An 8,702-nucleotide genomic window follows, 5' to 3' on the forward strand; every position below is an offset into this window, starting at 1 on the left:
ATATCTGTGGTGAATGTCAGATTGGGAAGCAAACCAAAGTGTCGCACCAAAAGTTGCAACACTTGTCCACCTCTAGAGTTCTTGAGTTACTACATATGGATCTGATGGGGCCCATACAAGTTGAGAGTCTTGGAGGTAAGAAATATGTTCTTGTTATTGTTGATGACTTCTCTAGATATACTTGGGTAAATTTCATTAGGGAAAAATCTGAGACTTTTGAAGAATTCAAAAATCTTTGTGTACAACTTCAAAAGGAGAAAGACTGTGGTATTGTAAGAATCAGAAGTGACCATGGTAAGGAGTTTGAAAACTCTAAATTTGCTGATTTTTGTGCTGCTGAAGGAATAATTCATGAATTTTCTTCACCAATTACACCTCAACAAAATGGTGTGGTTGAAAGAAAGAATAGAACCTTACAGGAATCTGCTAGAGTAATGTTGCATGCCAAAAATGTCCCTTACAAGTTCTGGGCTGAAGCCATGAATACAGCATGTTACATTCACAATAGAGTAACACTAGTAGAAAAATGACTTTTGGATAAGAGATTCCACTACTGGTATGTGAATACCAGTAGTTAAAACCATTTGACCAAAGGATTCCACTACTGATATTTGAATACCAGTAGTGAAAAGTTCATAGATAAGGGATTTCACTACTGATTTTCTTAAATCAGTAGTGAAAAGTAGACGCGGTGGCAATGTTGTAATTACGTTAAAATTTGTTTTAATTGTATTTCACTACCGATTTGATTTTCACCGGTAGTGGAATGTTTATTAATTAATTAATTTGTTCATTCCTCTTCATTCATCCCTTACGCGAAGCCATGGCTAAATCGTCCCTAAAAATCCCAATTTCATTGAATCCCTAAAAATCCCTAAAAATCCCAAATCGCCATCTTCATTGAATCCAATCATTCCCAATATCTTCAATCATTCTCCAATCTCTTCGTTTTCATTCGTTTTGATTCGTTTTCATTCTCCAAACCCTAGACGTACCATACATATACGCGCAGCAAACACAATAACCCTAAATCGTGTTCTTCTTCTTGTTGAAACCCCAAATCGTGTTCTTCTTCTTCGATATGTTCTTCATTCTTCGTTCTTCTTGAGGATCGGAAATTAAATAACCATCGACGAAGCACATCTTGTTCTTCGAGATGAGAGAGATCTGCATCAATTGAATCCACGATTGGAAATTCTTGTTTCTTTCTAACGGCGACGTAACCAGAACCACCGCCGAAATTCTTGTTTCCTTTTTAGGGTTTATGTAAATTGCGGTTGAATGAAATTTTGGGTTTGTTATGTTTGCGATTGAACGAAGTTTCGTGCTGGTATGCTGAGTTTTGAAGCTTCGTGTTATGTTCAGTTCTTGGTTCTGTTCTATTAAGCATTTGTTCTTTTTTTCCTTTGATTGTGATATGTTTAGAGTCTTCGATTATGATTTGGATTGTTTATGCCATTTTTAGGGTTTTTATTAAACAACTCATATTTTGGTTGATTGTAATCTGAATTCTTGTCTTTGATTTTGATTATTTCATGTAATATGCAGATGCTGAGGAAATTAAGCAAAGCGAGGATTGGCCATGGAACAATATGAACACTGTGTTGGGTAATTGGATCTTTATTTGGTTCCATGATTGAAGAACATGTACTGTGAACCTTATGGTATGCTTTGCTTTATATTCCTATATTCATTCATGGGTCTTCTTCAACATTAAGAATATGTAGAGCTTTTCTAATCAGTTGAGGTATTTCCATTACCGTGGTATCCTACTGGTTATAAGATTTTCATTCAATTCTCATTAAGTTTTTGGTGGTAGCTGTCATTGTGTATCTATTCTAGTTTTAATTTTTTTTTTATATAAATTCTACTATTTATGATTTATGTAGTTTTATTTAGTTTTAATCTCCCTTTGTATCCATTAATCATTTCAGGATGTCTGCAAAATTCTTGACGACAAAGTAAAGATCCTAAATTAATCAAGAGAGTTGATAGTTCATTTTGTTGTTATTCCAAATCAGAGTTTGATAGAGGGATATCAAGGTGACAAAGCTTTTCTTGGTCTTGTGTTGGTGTTGGTACAGCTATCCGCTTTCATTGAACAGTCTGCCATTCCACATATCAACGAGGTAAAGATCGATTTAATTGACTTATAGTTGATTCTTTAGAACAAATAAACATTTTGTTAGTTTTATGTTCGTGTCTCATGGTTTTTTAAAAGTGAATTGTGATTTTAGGAACTAGGAGCTTCTTTTTCTTGTAGTAGTGTTAGAGGTTATAAACATGGACTTTTTGTTTCGGAAAGGATCTCTCAAAAGTTTAGGACTGTCGGTGAAAGTTTCTTGCATAAGGTATATATTCAAATTCACATTTTACTTTAATTAGAATTCCAATTTGTATAAAATATAAATTAGTGTGTGTGATTACTTATTGATTAACTTTAGGGTCTTGGGTAAAAATACTTAGGAGATTTATGTGGTAGTGTATAATTTGTTATGTTACTTGGTGCAAACATAAATAAAATAACATAAGGCTGGACATGTTGCTACTTTGAGCTCAAAATTTAACTTTTTCTAAGACTGTCAAGGGTATCTAGAATCTAGAATACAATGGTGTAAGCAAAGTTTAGAATTTTGTAATGCCGTTTGATTTTTTTTATTAAAAGAATATGATGTTTGTATGGTACAAAGTGAAAAGAATGTAATGAAAGATGTCTCTCTTTATATGCAGCCACAAGGGACACAATATATTGACATTAAGGATGGAAGTAAGCTATGTTTAGAGTGTCTTGATTATCATGGATACTGACTAATGCCAGCCCCTTCATGTAATAGTATAGCAGCAGCAGAATTACTTGCATAGAAGGGCTGATTGGTATTTTTGTATCATGCTCTTTGTTGTTCCGTGGTTTATTGGTGATGCGGGCTGAGATCTCGAGTTGCTAGCTGTGAATGTCTGCGCTATCACAAGGTACATGTTCGGTTGTAAACATATGAAGCGAGACCTGCTGCGTAGCGATCAATTGACTTCATGATTGGATGGTTAGTAGCTCACAAGCTCTCAGCACAATTAATGGTTCAAGAATTTTCTTAAGAGACCTTAGACTTTCTAATATTTATATGTATGTATCTTGTTACGATAAGTAATGTAATGAAATTTATAAAAGAATCATATATGAAGTAGTTACATGTGATTGTTCTTTCTCAAAAGAAATTATGTGATTCATTATATTATGGTTTGTGATGCCTAAAAATGGTAAAGGAAGCAAAAAACGAAAAAAAAAAACCATACATACCACTACTGGTATTCATTATAACCGACGTGGAATCTCATACATACCACTACGGGTATTTGTAAATACTCGTAGTGGAATCCCCAATTCTTAAAAAAAAAAAAAACTGGAAACCATACATACCACTACGGATATGTGTAAATTACCGTAGTGGAATCTCATACATACCACTACGGTTATTTGTAAAAACCGACGTGGAATCCCCATAATTTTAAATAATAATTACAGAAGAAATTAGGATACCACGACGGGTATAAAAAGACCCGACGTGGAAAGTGTGTACTTACAACGTCGACCGCGTTTACTACTGGCCGCGGCCAGTAGTGGAAAGTCTGTTTGGCCAGTAGTTGTATCTCCTTTCTGCACTAGTGTAACATTAAGAAAAGGTACTGCTACAACACTGTATGAACTATGGAAGAATAGGAAGCCTACTGTGAAGTATTTCCATGTGTTTGGGTCAAAATGTTATATTTTGGCAGATAGAGAACCTAGGAGAAAATTGGACCCCAAAAGTGATGAGGGGATATTTTTAGGTTACTCAACCAACAGCAGAGCCTACAGGGTTTTTAACTCCAGAACAAGAACTATGATGGAATCAATTAATGTTGTTGTTGATGATAGTGATACAACAAGTGCAGATCCAGCTGAAGAGACAGATGTCATAACACCTGTCCCAACACCTGATGATGATCAAACTGAACCTGAACCTGATCAACATTCTGAATCTACTACAGAGGTTCCTAGACCAAACAAGGGACCATCTACCAGAACACAGAAGAATCATCCTCTGGAACTTGTCATTGGAAATCCAAATCAAGGAATTGCAACAAGAAGATCAAAAGAAGCAATCTCCAATTCATGTTTCATATCAAAGATAGAACCAAAGAATGTTAAAGAAGCTTTGACTGATGAATACTGGATCAATGCTATGCAGGATGAACTAACTCAGTTCAAAAGAAGTGAGGTATGAGATCTAGTACCTAGACCAGATGGTGTAAATGTTATTGGTACAAAGTGGGTGTACAAGAACAAAACTGATGAAAATGGTGACATTACTAGAAATAAAGCCAGACTTGTAGCACAAGGATACACCCAGATAGAAGGAGTAGACTTTGATGAAACTTTTGCTCCAGTTGCTCGCTTGGAGTCCATAAGATTACTCTTGGCGGTGGCATGCATTTTAAAATTCAAGCTATATCAAATGGATGTAAAAAGTGCATTCCTAAATGACACATCTGGTAAGAACTCACTTAATCAAAACTCTGATGTTCCAAATTCTGTTGAAAACCTAGGTTTAGAGAAACCTACTGTGACTGATAATTTGGGGAAAAGTGCTCCTAACTCCCCTATTGCTGTTGATACTAATGTTGATGCTGCTACTGAGATCAATGTTGATGTTACTACTGAGTCTCCCACAAAAACTGGTGCTGAGACACATGTTATGCCAAGTGCTGCAACACATGGCGCTGCGCCAAATGTGGTGCCAGATGTTACCACATCTTTGGCACAGGAAAATCTGGTGGATTATTCTGAATCTGATGAGAGCCCCCAACCTAAGAATGATGATAAAGAAACTGTTCCTGATAAGGTTGTCAATGAAGATCCTGAGGTTATAATTGTCAATGAAACAACAGTGAGTGACAAGTCTATTCCTGCAAATTCTGAGCCTAGTGTGGCTAGGAGGACTAGAAGTAGGGTTGGTAAAGGTGTAGAGACTGCTAACACACCTGTCCAAACACCCAAAAAGGCTGGAAAAGATACTGGTAAAAAGCCTATGTATGGACCTCCAAAACCTGTCAGTAAAGTGGTCCCTAGATCAGAGACCAAGAAAAGAAAAGCTCCCCCAACTAGTGATTCTGATTTTGAACCTGAGACAGATGTTGCTGCATCTGGCAGCACATCTAGGAAGAGTGTAGGAAGGAAGAAGGTTCCCCAATCTGTTCCCTATGCTCCATTAGATAATGTTTCATTTCATCTGGAAAATGGGTCTGCAAGGTGGAAGTTTGTGTATCATAGAAGGTTAGCTCTGGAAAGAAATTTGAAAGCTGATATTCTTGAATGTCCTAGTATTGTAGAAGCTCTTGAGTATGCAGGTCTGATGAAAACTGTGGTTGGTTTGGACAAGTGCTTTGACAGGCTTGTTAAGGAATTTTTGATTAATGTTGCTGAAAACTGCAATGATCCAAGAAGTCCTGAATATAGGCAAGTTTTTGTACGTGGAAAGTGTGTGAAATTCTCACCAATTGTGATTAATCAATATCTGCAAAGAAGTTCTGATGAAGTGGCTCCTCTAAAAGCCACAGATAATGAGGTCTGCAAAGTCCTCACTGGTGGAAGAATTAAAGTATGGCCAAGCAAGGCTAAATTGTCTGCAACTTCCCTCTCCCCATTTTATGCTGTTTTAAATAGGATTGCTGCCCATAATTGGGTGCCTACCACCCACTCAGGTGATGTTGCAAGAGGATTGGGAAAGTTCATATATGCTGTGGGTACCAAGGCCAAATTTGATTATGGATCTTATTTCTTTCAAGAAACTTTAAGCCATGCTTTGACCTATGCTGTTGAGAAACCAGTTGCTCTCCCCACTCTGCTATGTAATATCATCCTTGAGCAACACCCAGATATACTAAGGAGTACTGATGTTCCTTGCAAAAGGAAAGGGGTGTTGATTATTGAGCAGAGGCTGCTGGATGGGACAAATGCTGCAGCAGGTGTTGGCACATCTGTCCAGGCTGGAGCACTTTCAAGGAAGCAGATGATTGCTGATCTTACTGAGACTAGCAGAGCCCTTGAGGCTAGAAAATTGAAAATTGATCGTGTGATTGAGGCACTAAAGGCTGAGGAGGCTGCTGAGACTGTTGAGGGTGAGCCTAATGGACAAGAAGGAGAAGGAACTAGTGGCTCTGAGGATGGCTCTGAGGATGTGATGGAGGACTCTGATGAAAGTTCTTCAATATGATTTCTGATGTTTTCTTATATGTTTCTGATGTACTTTTGGTGTTTCTTTTGTTGTTTCTTTTATGGGCAAGGCCCTGGATTTCTAGCACCTGAGTGTGCTATATGGTCTGTAATAACTGCACCCTGACACTTCCATTGTCTGCTACCCTATGATTTCCTATGCATGATGTTTGTCTAAATTGTGGCTAAAAAGGGGGAGTAGTGTGCGTGTGTGCCAAGTGTGTTGACAGATGTTCCCACATCTGGTGACTGTTTTTATGCTAGTGTTCGTATGCTCGTATTGAGGGGGAGTGTGAGTAATATGCATGTACTGAGGGGGAGTAGTGAATATTCTTTCTCTATCTGGTGTGTGTATGCATGAATTCAGGGGGAGTGTGAGTGATATTATCTCTTGATCGCCTGAATATGTTTGATGATAAATGTTGTGCCAAGTGTTATGGCACCTGACTATTGAGTTCACTATCCACTATGACTGAGAATTTATTTTTCTCAGATGCTTATGGGAATTTATTTTTCCCTGTTGTTCTTATGTTGAAGAAATGCGTGTTAAACTATTAGGAGTTTATTTCTCCTACTTCTTAGCATCTACTATGGGAGTTTATTTCTCCCTTGTGTTGTTCCATGAGGCTAGTTGTGTTTTATTCCGCTGTTGCATTGCCTCTGATACTACTTATCTCTCTTGGAAGTAGTTTTTATTATGTGTTACTTTCTTTCCTAGTTGTGTGATCATGTTGACTCAAAGGAAAGGTAATACTGTATCTCTCTATATACTGGTCTAATATTGTTTTAGCCAAAATTTGCCAAAGGGGGAGATTGTTGGGTTTTTGTATATTGGCTACATTTTGCAAAATCATATTTTAGCCAAGTGTTGAGACGAATGTGCTGACCCCAAGTGTTGTGACAAATGTTGGGACACTTTGGAACAACACCTGACTCTGTATCTGCGCGTGCCAGCTGGATGTTATTATTTTCTACTCAATCTTTTGAAGATCTGTTTGAAGAATTGTTTCAAGGTTTCTTACAGAGGAAGGCGCACGTGTTTAATGTGTTTCATGAGGCAGCCAAACCCTAGTTTTATTTTCCAAAAGAATTATATTTTTGGAAAATATATTTTTGCGGTTCAAAAATATAACTATTGTTTTCAAAAATATATCACTGCTGCCGCAATTCTAGAAGCCCTAATTTTGTCTTGAAGCCCAAGTCATTCTACTGCTATAAATACGAAGGCAAGCATATGGTTTCAAGCATCTAAAATCGTGTTCTTACAAAGCGTGTGTTTTAGGGATTTTAGAGTGTTAATTGTGAGCCTTTCTTGTGTCTCATTGATGCAAGCTTAGGACCTGAGTTTATTGAGTTGTAAGTGTGAACTTCTCCTAAGCTTTGAAGTACGGAGATTGTTCTATTGTGTTGTGTGGTTTACTCGCAAGCTTTTAAGCAAGAGTGAATCCTAGTTTCTTAGGAGTGTGTCTCCACCTGTTGTGATTGTGGAATTGAATAGCAGCGCTGTCTGTGTTGCTAAGGTGGGAATTGGGACGGGGTCTCATATCTAGGAGTTCCTAGGTAGAAGGGTCATTGGGTAGTGATTAAGTGAGAAGTTGTAAACGGGTGAGTTTAGCTTCAAAGTAATACTGCTGATAGTGGACTTCATTCCTGGATTGGTATCCCCCAGAGTAGGCTTTAGGCTGAACTGGGTTAACAACTCTCGTGTGTTATTTACTTTACTGTTTGTATTGTTTTATGTTATTTGCTCTGTTTATAGACAAGTGTTGGCGCACCAGTAACAACATCTGTCTACAACAGACAAGTGTTGCTACACCTTGAGCAACACCTGTCCACTGTGTGCCAGGAATTTCACATATTATTATGTCGCTGACTATGGCAAACCATTTTGGTTTAAAGGGAATCACTTCAAACATTAGCAACAAAATAAATCATATTTTTAGAACAATAAAAGAGTTGCTAACGTGTTGAAGGATTATATTTCAATTGTATTTGAAACAATTGAACAAGTTTAAAAATGATAAAAAGTCTAAAGAAGATGCACTTGAAAGTCTGATAACTTGTCTTCTTTTGAAAGAAAAAGTTGTAAAGCAAGATCAGAAAAATAACGAAGTGTTTGTTGTCTCGAACAACAACACTAGAAACAGAAAAAGATACTCATCACTTTTGTTGATGAATGTTGAGATTATTTTTCATAAATCTTATGGAAAATAAAAGTGATAAATGATGTTCTTGACATGTTTCAATTCTTTGGAATTGAAATTGAAAATTAGTTCAATAAGAAAGTCAAGTAACTTCATTTTGTTAAGGCACAAAATATGATTCCCACATTTTTTAATGAGAATGAAATTATACATGAAACAACTACAACTTACTCTTTTGAGATGAACCGTAAAGAAAAATAAAAATAAAAAAACCTTTTACCGAGCTAGTTGTTACAGTCATGTTTAAT

General features: G+C 36.9%; 1 long non-coding RNA gene across 4 annotated transcripts; it reads left to right on the top strand.

The window, feature by feature from the left end:
* Nucleotides 1-684: 684 nt before the first annotated feature.
* Nucleotides 685-3,209, top strand: LOC123899106. Of its 4 annotated transcripts, none has more exons than XR_006805509.1 (5): nt 685-1,330; nt 1,549-1,747; nt 1,935-2,129; nt 2,238-2,351; nt 2,731-3,209. It is a non-coding gene; the product is annotated as an uncharacterized LOC123899106 (long non-coding RNA). The 4 variants fall into 4 exon arrangements; XR_006805511.1 differs by having other exon boundaries at nt 692-1,330; nt 1,549-1,664; nt 2,222-2,351; XR_006805508.1 differs by having other exon boundaries at nt 705-1,330; nt 1,549-1,664.
* The last annotated feature ends 5,493 nt before the right edge of the window (nt 3,210-8,702 follow it).

Source organism: Trifolium pratense, linkage group LG7 (genome assembly GCF_020283565.1).
Source record: "Trifolium pratense cultivar HEN17-A07 linkage group LG7, ARS_RC_1.1, whole genome shotgun sequence".
In the NCBI taxonomy this organism is placed as follows: Eukaryota; Viridiplantae; Streptophyta; class Magnoliopsida; order Fabales; family Fabaceae; genus Trifolium; species Trifolium pratense.